At 40.0% G+C, this 13,119-nt stretch overlaps 1 protein-coding gene across 9 annotated transcripts in view; it reads right to left on the bottom strand.

Moving 5' to 3' along the window:
* Window positions 1-13,119, bottom strand: part of atp2b2 (ATPase plasma membrane Ca2+ transporting 2) — a 143,356-nt gene that overhangs the window by 111,218 nt on the left and 19,019 nt on the right. For 8 of the 9 annotated variants that reach the window (XM_042506210.1, XM_042506252.1, XM_042506270.1 and 5 more), the window contains exon 1: window positions 300-448. The exons of the other annotated variant lie outside the window; for it this stretch is intronic. The gene's annotated coding sequence lies outside the window, so the exon portion shown is untranslated. Of the gene's footprint in view, window positions 1-299; window positions 449-13,119 lie in introns of those variants that run through there. 9 annotated transcript variants of the gene reach the window in all.

Genomic DNA, 13,119 nt, shown 5'->3' with positions numbered 1-13,119 from the left:
TCTGCAGCAGAAATATTTCTAACACAGATCATCGTCACCTCTCCTCTCTCTCTCTAACAGATCACCTGCTTTGTAGCTACCTTTCCCACTGATACAGAGCAACAATGTTATTCCATGTTCTACACACCCACAAACCACAGATACACATGGAACGATGTGTACAGATTAATACTCACACATCAGCCTTCCAACATGCAGATGCTTCACGCCAACAGAATCAAAAAGCAACTAACGAAACCAGCAGACACTGATAAGCTGTTCATTCATTCCAATTTCACACAAGAGCAACGTATACTTACATGGCAGCAAGGTTATCACTACCATCGCTGTGACGTGAAAATCCTCCCACCTAAAAATGATATTGCACCGGCACATGCAGCAGCGGACTAACCACCACAGCGGTGTGCAGTATGTGTGTGTGTATGTGTGTGTGAGTGAGTGTAGGTGTGCGTGTGTGTGTGGAGACTCGCTAAGCTGCACACTCACTGCTACTGCCTCAGCTGGGGCTGTCTCAATGCACAGCCTGTACCATGTCGACAGGCGGCAGGGGTGGACGTGTGTGTGTGTGTGTGTGTGTGTGTGTGTGAGAGAACAGTGCTGCATAGCAGAGAGGCTGCTCTTCACTTGACAAAGCTTTTTCCTGACTGGATAGAGGAATCAAGATGGAAAGGTAAATGGATGCGTTGATGAGGATAGGGAGAGATGAAAGGTTGGCAGCACAAAAGAAAGAAAAGGGCAGGCAACAGATACAAGAGATATTCTCTACATCTCTCCTTCTCTGTGGCTCTCTCTCACTCCCACACGGTGACATTTTGCCCTCGGAGCAGAGCAGGAGGTCCACTGTAGACACGCACGCAACCTAATTTCAGAAATGACCTGAGAAGGAAGAGAGACAGAGAAAAAAGGAGGCGAAGGCAAGAGGGAGATAGAAAGAATAGCCAGATGATGCAATGTAGAAAGAAAGGTGAAAGGAACAAGAGAAGAAGGGATAGAAAGAGAGGTCAATCAAGAGTAATGGAAGAAAACTGGGGAGACGGTTAAGGAAGAAAAGAGTGAAAGATGTTGAGTTAAAGAGTGCATGAGCAAAAAACAGAGAGAGAAGAGGGAAGAGGAGGAGGAGAGGGTAACTTTCAAGGACATGGATAGTTGTCAGGCTCATTCTTCTGCAGCTCGGGATACCCATACAGCACATGCAAACTTGCATACAGCTCGCCCCAGTGGACACGGTGGCTGCAGGACATAATGCTTTTTGAGGCTGTGCATGTGTGCCTGGCTCATCCACACACGTAGACACAAAAGCGCACCTGTTCTGCCCCAGCCAGTCATCTGGCTATCCAGCAAGCCAGCCTCGACAGGAGAGGATAACAGCTTTGTGTCATGTTGCCGTCACGTCACTATCCCACATCTCATCCTGTCACAGCTTGCAGGGAGAGAAGGGGAGGAGAAGGGGAGAGAGAGCCTTACTGTGACTGCTACCCCGTTCTCTCTGTCTCTCTCTATTATTTGTCTTAGGTTTTTTTCTCTCTATTTTATCAGTGTCTATTTTTTGTCTTTCCCACTCTCTCTCCCCCTTATTGTGTCACAGGTGTATTATGTAAACATCAGATGTTGGACAGCACCAGCATCACCTGCAGCATTCCCCACACTTTAGGTTATTACCACTAGGATGAATACAGGTTAAAGAGAGCTGAGCTGTGCACTTCAAGGCTGGGCTGGGACAGCTGATACAATACACAGCATGTGCTGACATTACTACAGTATTGTAGAGGCCTCAGTTTCTGCACGCTGTACAGTAGCACTACTGCTGCACAATTGTTCAGTTTAAGAAGGAGCGCATCCTCAGTTATCTGACAAGTTTTGAGTCACAAAGTGAAGTGTTCAGCACAAAGTTTGCATCAAAGAGAAAAAGAGGCTACTGTGTGGCTGTTACAAGAAAGACCGGATTCTGTCATGATTAATGCCAAGCTATCAGGCTTTGCTTGCTTAACAAGCCTCAGCTACTGCAAACATCCAACTGTGGCTTTGACTAATCTGAGACACCATGTCTTGCACTGAACTTTTACTGCAGAGGATCAGTTTAAAGAAACTCAAACTTCAGCCAGCTTACGAGAGTTGTAAATCGAAATGATCTTGCCTGCTGTTGATGTTGTTTTTTTAGATGTCTGCATTAAGATACTGTATATATTCTGTAATGCGTGGTTGAGTGGGTCTAACAGAGGACACTCCGCACTTTTTTTGATCTAATCAGATGATAGAAATTCAAATCACGATCAATTTAGGGAGGATGGAGACAAAGGAGATAAACCATCAAAGCAGCACCCTGACTTCAGCATCACCAGGAGAGAGTCGCCACATTAGCTGCAGTAATGCAGATAAAGACCAGTGGAACAGAATAGAAGTACAGCAGCCTGTTGCACTAGCCAAACATAAGGTCTCCTACATTAGGGTGCAAAGTCCACACTAAACGATATGTCTCAAGTCATTAGTTTGATCATAAAGCTGTGTCGATATTTGGTTACAACACAGAGACATACAATTCATCTTAGCTTCACTGTTGTAAAGTCTATACTAACCAAAATATTGCCACCCTAAATGTTTTCTTTTTTTAGTTTTTGTGGCCAATCAGTGAAAAGCTTTTTTTCGGTCTTAAAGCTAAAAAATAGCTAACGTTAATCACCGAACAAAAAGGAAGGTAAACTCAGGCAAACACTACAAAGTGTTATAAATTAGTAGCTGTTAATCAGAAAGTCATTTAACCCTATATATTTGCTTGCCAATGTGGCAAAGAAGATGTGCAATATCCAATTACCCAGATACCTACACTGTATGTATTTTATACGTATGCACTTTATGTTGCATGTTAACAGACACCCTATTCAATTTCAAGTTTTTTTATTTACATTATATGAGGCAAGAATCACACATTGGTATAATTTTGGTATAATAAACACCTGCCTACTGGAGTTATTTCAACCAGTGCAACCTTTAAAATAGCTGGTGCAACCCAGTGTCGGTGTTTGTCAGACCTGAAATAGACCTTTATGTGATTGAGGTGACTGGATAACTTTGTACTAACTTTGAGTATATTAGTCTATATATAATGTCTGAAATAAAGCCTATGGTGATGTGTGGAAAATGAAAGTTTTAAACAAGTTAAGACCATTTATCTTTGATGGGCCAGGGATAGAGAGAGAGAGAGGGGGAGAGGGGGAGGGAGAGGGAGAGAGAGAGAGAGGGAGAGAGAGAGAGAGAGAGGGAGAAAGAGAGAGAGAAAGAGAAAGAGAAAGAGAGAGAGCGAGAGAAAGCAGTGATGGGGGTCAGAAACAGGCCCTGAATATCAATGCAGCACGTCTGGGAGAATTCAGGGCTGCAGTGCACCAAAACCTGGGAGAAAGAGCACAAGAGGACAATAACATCACAGGAAGCCAGAGCTGGGGGCACCTGTCCTGCAAAGCCAAGACCACCCGTACAAAATCACCATGCGGCTCCACCCCCATGAGTCATAACACATCGTGACATTCATCTCATTTGGATTTCCTTTTTGACATCACGTGTAAAATTGTCCTTGTCATTGTAATTCTAGCTTTAAATAAAAAGAAGAGAGTTTATGTTCAGAGAGAAACTGCTGTAAGCGTTCCTGCCAAAAAAGCACAATGCCCCAAATGTTTTTTTAATGGATATGAACTATGGCACTTGTCCCATTAATATGGAAGTCAGCTTCTCCCCACCCGAAATCCTGCAGGTAGGCCAATTTTAAATGGAGGCTTCAGACACGCCTTCGCACACACACACACACACACACACGTATTTAACTTAAGAAAAATGTATGCCATCCATCTTAATTAAATGACAGTCACTCAAGATCCCTATTAGACACATTAGTATTGGGCTCCTCATCCTCTTTGTCCTTCTCTCTATAAATGGCTTCTTCCCTCCTTCCAATAAAAGCTCAATGTCCTCCCAGAAGGGATCTGTTAACCCATAAAGTGCCATGTTTACCTCGGGTCAATCAGACATCCCATATCCTGGTCACTAGCCACCAGCCAATAACCATTAGCCTTATTAATTGCGGAAGCCTTGGACCATCTCCTGAGTGCTGTAGTAAAATATAACCACACACTGTGTCTGTCTGCGGGCGTGCACTACAGCGTGCTGTTGATGAGATGACTCCCAAAGGTCTCTAACCTTTCTCTATGAGAGGTCACAATCACACACACTCCCTCTTATCTAATATATCACTCACACACTGCATGTCTGTACTTCCTTGGAGCAATAATCTGACAGTTATGAAGAATGAAAGCCCATTGCCAAATATACAACAGTGTGCTAAGAGTCTGGTGCCTCTTTTATCAAATGTGCAACAAGCAAGCTGCAATTTGCAATATCAGATTATCTGGACAAATAAATGTAGCTGCATTTTGTAAAGCCAGCCCCTTAAATGGAAAAATATTTAAGAAAATAAGGAAATAGTACTTTAACAGAAATCAGAACATTGTGACAGGCATCTTATTCTGGTACAGAACATAGTGGCAGAAACGATGAGAAAACAAGACACAACTGCACACAGATAATCAGAAACCTGGATACTGTTAAAGTTCATACAAGATATCTCCCATACAATCAAACTGAGGATACTGCTGCCCTTATTAACACACTAAATGGCAACCTCAAAGCTGTTGAATGGGAATTTTGGATAAAGGAAAACAATTTATTTAAATGTTAAAATAGCCATCAAGAACCATTTATACTGTATACTAGAAAAGCTGACTTAGTTCCAAAGTACAATCCCCCAAAACACAAAGCCGATCCATATTATTTTCATCACCAAGATATCTCACTACCTAAAAATTAAGATGCAAACTACTTACTGTAATCCAATCCAGTCATTTGTTTTCCCTGCCCTTCTCCAACCTGAATGATGGCATTAGTTTGATTTGTGCTACAAAAACACCAAAGCCACTTACCTTTTCCTGAGCTATATACTACACTATACGGTATACACATATGTCTATATGTGAATACTCCACACATGCTCACAAACACACACACTATATTATATACATAGATATATACAAATTATTGATGAAACATACAAAGATAAAGTACTAAATTCAGATTAGTTGTTGAATAAAGGCCATATTTAACACCATCATACCCGACCTTAATACCACCAATGCTTTTCCAGGTTAGGGCTGAAACTAATTTTCATAATATCTACATAAATAAATAATGAAAATGTCCATTACAATATCTCAGAGTCAGAGGTAGTGTTTTCAAATTGTTTTGTCCTACCAAAAGTCACGACACACAAAGGTATTGAGTTTACCATCATGTAAAATGAATAAAGAAAATATATCTGTATGTTCAAGAAGATAAAGATATGGAGTAATCATGCTAAAAATCAATTACCTTAAAAGCTGACTAATTGTTTAAAGTGTACTCCTGATTAAGATGCTGAAGTATGCTGAATTTGTTGGTAAATATTGATAGCTCCATCCCACTCAGTAATCCTCGGGATACGCCTGTCTTGTCACCGTTTTGAAAAGAGAAACAAAAAATTGTGTATTTCATACGTGGGCAATCACACTGTGACTCATACAATCACAACCAGCACAGCAGGCAATACACTACGATGAGGGCTCATCATCCCTTCCCATTTTCCTCTCATATACCTCTCTCTGCAGTGCTATGTCCCTTTTCTCTTCTCTCAGTCCTTGTTCCAAGAGTGATGGAGAGCTTCATCTAACTCCCCAAGGACAGCCACAAGCCATAAGACTAATGGAAAAACACACACAGAGACACACACACGCACACAAGCCTGACAGCCGCACAAGAACTCAAACATCTACGCACACGCTCCTACACACACACAGAGCAGAGAGACATCGTCCGACAGTTGGGGTGAACTCAGTCAAATTCTCTTCAGCTAAGCTTCCTGCATACCAAACCCAGAGGCAAGGGTAGGCGGAGAGGAAGGGGACATTACACAATGACAGATAATGACAGAATCCAGGTAGTACATAAAACAGCCGCAAACAGTCACTTCACCTTTTCCACTGATGCTGTTCTCCTTGGTGTCAATATAGAGTTTTGTCAGAAAGATGAAGTTCGAATTTGTTCATGTGGTTGTGATTTTTTTTTTGCCACATAGCTTACCATCCCTGGTTCGAGTCGTATTTGGGACCATTGTCATAAAGTCACTCATTCCATGTGTGTCTGGTTGTTCAATGCGAATTTCTTTTCTTCAAACTGGCCTTAGCAGCAGCAAAATCCCCTTTCATGAATTCATTAATTACACTTAATTAGACATTAATCAGTAAAGATATTCATGTCAACATGTCTGTATAAAAAAAAAAAAAAAACAATTGGTTTGGACAAAAACGTTTTTTAAAAAGCAATAGGTGGTCACAGTAGTCGGGATTCTTTTGAGAAAAACATGCCAATTAATGCAGCGGGGTGCTGCTCAAATTATAAACAGGGATTTAAGAGTTTTTACTCTCAAACAGTATTCAAGCACAGACATGTAGACAGCATGTTAAGTACTTTGATATGACAAGACAACATGCTTTTATGCACTTGGGGTATTAGAGGATAATACCTGGGAAAAAATGACAGGTTTCAACTGGCCTTTCATATGAATTTACTACCATTATTTTATGCAATATGTCAAATATATCTGGGTGAGATACAAATATGACTACTTTATGTATCTTAACTACTGATTTAATCTCACTGTAACACCTCATATATTAAAATAAAATCACTTTAAACACTAAATGCATGATATTAAATGCATTATATTCTGAGGTGCTTCACATTCATAACATTAAATTTAAAGAAAACGTTTCACTATTTGCTCTGGACATTTAAGAACACAAGATATAGGAGTACTGGTTGATTTTCTGAGTATCACTGAAAGCCAAAACTCAACCATCACCCAATTAATGACCAAATTCTTACTTCAGTGAATTCACTGAGGGTGCCTTGTTTTATCTCGTCACTATGTCTCTTAAATCTGAACAAAGTGTTCACAAGCTGAATGGCAGTGCAGAAACTATGCAGAGAGGCTGGTGGTCGCAGCACTTGTGGCGGTGCTGAAATATTAATGAATAACCACATGGTCCATGCTTAACACCTAACAACAAGCACAAACAGAGGGGTTTAAGGGGGTTGTAAAGAGTCTGGTGAGAGGTAATTGTATGTGTGGATGGAGGACTAAGACTCACAGTTGAGACATCCAGGTCAAATAGAGCTTTTACTTCCTCCTCCCCATGTCATTGGTCGACTTTCTAGAGCACAGTTAAGTCTTGGTTGCACATGGAAGCTGTGATTAAATTAGCTAGCTCTCCGCTTACACATAGCATCAAAATTAAACCTCATATTTCTCTGCTTTCTCTATTTGGATCCGATATAATTCATTTTCTCAGTTTAACACAGAGCTTCATGGAGATCCACAAGATTGTAAAAATTACAAACCATCCCTACATGTACAGTAGATTTAGATGAGAGTCTAATTAAAGCCCGCTAATTCCTGCAGGGGAAACCCATCACCTTGCTGATGGGGGTCTTTGTTCCTGATTGGGTGACCCCTGGCAGCAGAACTAACTCATAACACCCCCCCCAACCACACACACACACACACACAGACATTGTTGAACTGATAGTCTAACAAAGCTGCTTGCTCCTGAAATCTGTTCAGCTGGTTGGGGATTCAGTGAGGTACAGACGAGAAAAGCTGGGTGTCCAAAGCCATTAATCTACTCTGGCTTCCTCTCCTTTTTTTTTTCTTTTTTCATTTATCTCCTCTCTTTCTCTCCCTCTCGACACATACACTCCCTCCTAAATAGCCACATATTCAGTTCTTATTCCCCCATTTCCAGGGGAAATTAATGCTTGGTTGAGGTGAGGTGTGAGGATTAAGCTGTGGCAGAGGATTCATCAGTCTTGCATGTCTGTAAACTGGACAATGCCACAGAGTTTATAAAAAGACTGGAGCATGTGTATGAATAGATACAGCCAATTGTGATTTAATAAAGTTCATTCTCACTTGAATACAATAGTCTTCCCAGCAAGACAGGATGACTTCTATTATGTTAGAAATCCTCTTTTGTTGCAATTCTTTTGTACATAATTTTCCTTATAAAGCGTAATTGCATAATTTCCCTGTTAAATTAATATTAAAACACATTGTCAGATAAGGATTTTAACACTCTCACAAGTATGTTTGCTAAGCAAGGATTATTATGACTTAAAGGTGGTCTCAGTCTGCAAAAAACACAGCACTCAATTCACTTCCAGTTGTCAGCTAAAAGGTATTGTCCTCCTACATTATACAACATGGTTCTGTTTTGTTGTTGTCAGCAATGGCAGGTTTTCTGAGCCGGTGGGAGGAGGGGAAATAAATGGACTCTGTGACAGTCAATATTGCTGTAAAGAGCTGTCAGTTTAGGCGGGTGCAAGAAAGATCCATAAAACAAATATGAGAAGACATAGGAAAAATAAACCAAGTGCAAGGTAAATGTAACTTTGCAAAATAAAGCCAAAAAACTGTCTTTGTTGAAAAATGGGAAACTACACACATTAAAGCACTGGAAAATTTACAGTAGCTTCATCAGCTTGTCTCTCACTCTTTAGTGAGTGCTATATTGTCCTTCATCTGCAAACCAGCGTTCAGTCCCTATACCTACAGTATAGCCATCTGCCCTAAATAACTTCCATCTTCTCCATGCAACCAAATGTGCACTGTGACCTCCTTTTCTCCTTTTCTATAAAAAGAGAAAACACAATTTGCTACAGAGAACACTGAAATCTTCCATTTTTGTTAAATTTAAATGTTAGTCTTTCATACAGAGTCTGAATATCTACTGTAAAATCTACTGTAGACCACCACATTCGGTCCGAATTTTAGTCAAATGTGTTAGTGAGCTGGTCACTAGAACACTGAGCCATAGTTCTTACAACCAGTGAGGTTCATTTAATTGCCATTTTTAGTAACGCTAGCAGCGTGTCACTAAGGATAGCAACGGTAGCACACTACTTTGGTCCTCAACTGAAATATCTTAACTTTAGGATGGATTGGTATGATATTTTGTCTGCATGCCCATGGTGTCAAGAAGATGAATCCTACAGACTTTGACAATCCCCTGACTTTTTCTCTAGCACCACAATGAGGTGGACATTTGAGGTTTAAGTGTAATGACTCAATAGCATGTGGACAGATTGTCAAATGCTTGGTAAAAACATTTAGTGACCCCTTGTGATGAACTGTAATTACTTTGGTGATCCCTTGACATTTCATTTAACACCATCATCATTAGGGATGGGGATCGTTGATTTTTATTGATATTGACACCATTATTGAGGCTCCTTAATGATCCAAGTCTTTATCAACTATCGATACTTTTCTGTTATTAGGTAAAATGACAAGGTGCCTTTTTTTAATTTAATATTTACTTCTCGACTTCTTTTAATCTTGGCATCAGTAGTTTTAATGATGTATTATAAGATGATTAGAGTTCATGATAGGGCATGTAACAGGTTTTAATTCCATCTCTCCTATCCATTTTATATTGCTGGGAAAGCAAATGTCTCACCCAAACAACAAACAACTGTAATTTTCAAGTTTCTCACCAAAAACTTTATTATTTTTTTTTTTTGATGAACATTAGATTGTTATTTTCAACTGACAGGACTTGCAACATAATTTGGATGACCTTAACACTGCTGCTGTGAGTGGATGCTGATGAATACTGTGCCGGTGTTATATCCTGGCTGTGCTGCAGCAGCAGCTGACGGAGCTGAAGAAGGTTTTTCAACCCAAAGATAGTCAAAGATACTTGGACCTTTTACTACTTCGAGACTACTAAATGCAAAAACTTGAGTCCACTTGTTTGATAGTTTAAGCTACTGATACACACATTTGTCATCTGTTAAAACAACAGTCTTTTTCCACCTAAGCTGGAAGCCAGGCCAATGTTAGACATTCACTTAAGGTAAACACATGCCTCTTTATGAGGTAACGTCTTTTAAATATTATCCAGAATGCATTTTAGAAAGAAATCCTTATTTACCTCCCACTAGAGAAGTTGGGGTTTGTTTAAATTGGGAACAGCATTTTATAACTCCCCTCCAGAGTGTCCTAATGCTGCTTACAGTTGAAAGCAAGACAGTTTGAAAGAGTGTGTTCTGTGCAGACAGAGTGCAACACTTTCAAAATGCCAGAACCTTACTGTCCAATACAATTAATCGAAGAACTCACTGTGCTCACTGCCCACGAATAAACAGCAATGCACTTTCACACTTCAAACTCCAGCTAAAATTAGTTGTTTTAAAGTGAGGGGAACTTTTCAAGGACCATGTTTTTTTTTCATTTAAACAGCCAATTAATCAGAGCCAAGTAGTTACACTGAATGATTGCCAGCTCTCTCCACTGTAGGACAGGACAGCAGAGACAGAGAGGAAGAGGAAGAAGGATATAAGAGAGGAGAAGAGAAGAGTGCTGACAGACAAGTAATGCTCTCCTTTACAGATTGTCTTTGACCTTGAGTGGGAAAAAGCTGGAGACAGATTATCTGAGTGCATGAAGAAGACAAGTTCAAAAGCTCCATCAATGCCTGTCTACAATGCCCACAGTATTACGTATTGACCACTGCTTGCTGTCTGTCTTTGTGCCTGAGCCAGTATAACCTTACAGTCAGAGACTGTCTGCACATTATAGTAAAATCTTTCTGCCACCTATAAGCCTTTGAAATGATTAAGCAAGTGACAAGTGTCCCACAATGGAAAAATGGTTAAACTAGAGTTGGTTTGCAGTTTTGGTGGTTCACTCCCGCGGACGAGCTTGAATCGGTTTGATTTATGCAAACCAGCTAAACCGGCATTTGTCACGTTCTGGCGATTTTAAAAGTATCCTATGTCACAGTGCTTACATAACAACAGCATTGGTATAGCAGTATGGCAGCATGAGTGACATATTATCATGTTTGTAAACTTACTAATGCAGCAACTGGTATCCGACAGGTTGTGTGTTTTACTGCCAAACACCGGTGTCAGCAAAATGACAGACGTCAAATTTAAGCAGAGGGGGGAGAATGACACACAGTATTTGTTTACTTTTTGAGGAGATGAGAGGAGAAATGGCTAAATTAGTCTCTTAAAAAGACCAAAATTTTGCCAATACGAAAACATTTTGGACTTGAAGCCCACAAAAGAGCTCTCCTAACCGTCTGCAAGCACTGTTGTGAGGCGCACTTGCATCATACTCTATCTATTTATTCCTATTGCTGGCTTTGAAAGTGCCGTAGTTGAATAGAACTGCCAGAAATATGAAGTTGAACTGATTAATTTTTTATGCAAAACCTACTTTTTATGCATGTGGGACACCTGGTAAAATTAAGTAAACTGGGCTTAATGTCAAACTTGGTTGAAAATTTTCACATCAGCCCAAACCTAGATTAAACCCGTCAGCTCTCATTAAGTAAAAGGTAAACATTTTTATACTTAAGAAAAGCAGTAAGGAGTTCCCATTCACTGGTGTCTAACATGTATGGAGAGTACTGAACTGTAATGACAATAATACATACACTGTCATGCTTAACCTTTGTTTAATGATTTCACTTTATGTGGTCGAAATCAAATTTATATGGGGTCAAATGTCTTGTGAGATATGCAACATCAGCAGCGTCCAATATATTGAGCATGACACATACACAATCAAACAAACATTGCAATACCCCTTTTGACCAATAAATCTAAATGAATAATGACATGCATCATTCCCTACAGGTGTCTTAAAATTTGATTACTTGAATGTCAACTTTGTATGTGACAGATTGATAGGCAGACAAGCTGATTTATAGTCCCTTCCCCAATTCTAATGTGGGGTCAACAAGGTTCTAATGCTGTATTTAATAAGGTGTCTTGGCAATACATGTTATGTTAGAAAATGGTTGAGAATTTACAGTAAAACTACACACAGCATGTCAAAAATCTTTAAAAGATATGACTCATTAAAATATGCAGGCCCCAAAGACAATCAGCAAATTCACAGCCACATAAAACAGTGAGCAATACATCACTGCAACATAGTGCTACTCTGATACATTATTCAAATTACTGATGTGTGAAACTACACCAGTGCAGATTACAGCCATGCTACATTACCTACAGTACCCAGTGCAATGCACACAGTTATTGCACTGGGTATCTTCATCTGCAAGCTACAATGAGAATGACTACTGCAGATTCAGTTTAAATACAAATTGGCTAGACCTAACAACTTCTACCCCCCCCCCCCCCCCCCCCACACACACACACACACACACACTTTTTCCCTAGATACATATAATTCTCATCATAATTTTCCATTACAGTGTTTTATCTGAAATAAAAATATTATTCACTGACTCATAGCTTCAGAGGGACTCTGAGAAATTCAGTTCAGTTCTCTGGACAAGGTCCTCAAAATGAGGTGGTTGAGCGAGGCTAGCAGCTAACAGTGTTAACTCATAAACAGCGCTAAACAACAGCAACAATGCTGACAGAGCTAATGCTGTTAAGAAGGGGGGAACTGATTGTGGCTGCTACACTACTACAATGCCCTCCCAATACCAGTGGTAACCCCTGTATGAGTACAAAGCAAAGCAACGGCAATCAGTGAACCAGTGAGATACACACATGCACTAACATGAAGGTGATTACAAATCACAGAGAAGCTCGAATTACAACACACAGAGGTAGTGTGAATTCATTCTCTGCTCTGGATGCCATTTCTCCACTTGCCTATATCTTTACAAAGCAAATGGCAATTTGCTGCTACAATTCTGCTCTGAATGTCACATACAAAATATTTAAACAAGATCTCTGTTGTAGAAGTTGCAGAGTAAGCGGAGACAGCCTATTTAGGCTGCTGCGTGCGATTCATCCACTGACAAGAGAGATTTGCATTTGACAATGTGGCAGCATTCTCACCCTGCACTGTGAATTGTTTGAGACATTTGAATTTAGATTAAACATCTCAGGAAAGTATACATACATAATATGGGCTAAGAGAGAGTGAGAATACTGGTTTGAAAGAGAGCAGGGGTATGGAAAAGGTGGAGGAAAAAATCTGAAACAACA

This window comes from Plectropomus leopardus, chromosome 2 (genome assembly GCF_008729295.1).
Source record: "Plectropomus leopardus isolate mb chromosome 2, YSFRI_Pleo_2.0, whole genome shotgun sequence".
NCBI classification, from domain to species: Eukaryota; Metazoa; Chordata; class Actinopteri; order Perciformes; family Serranidae; genus Plectropomus; species Plectropomus leopardus.
Note: the sequence above shows the minus strand (reverse complement) of the source record. Positions and strands in the feature narration are given on the sequence as shown.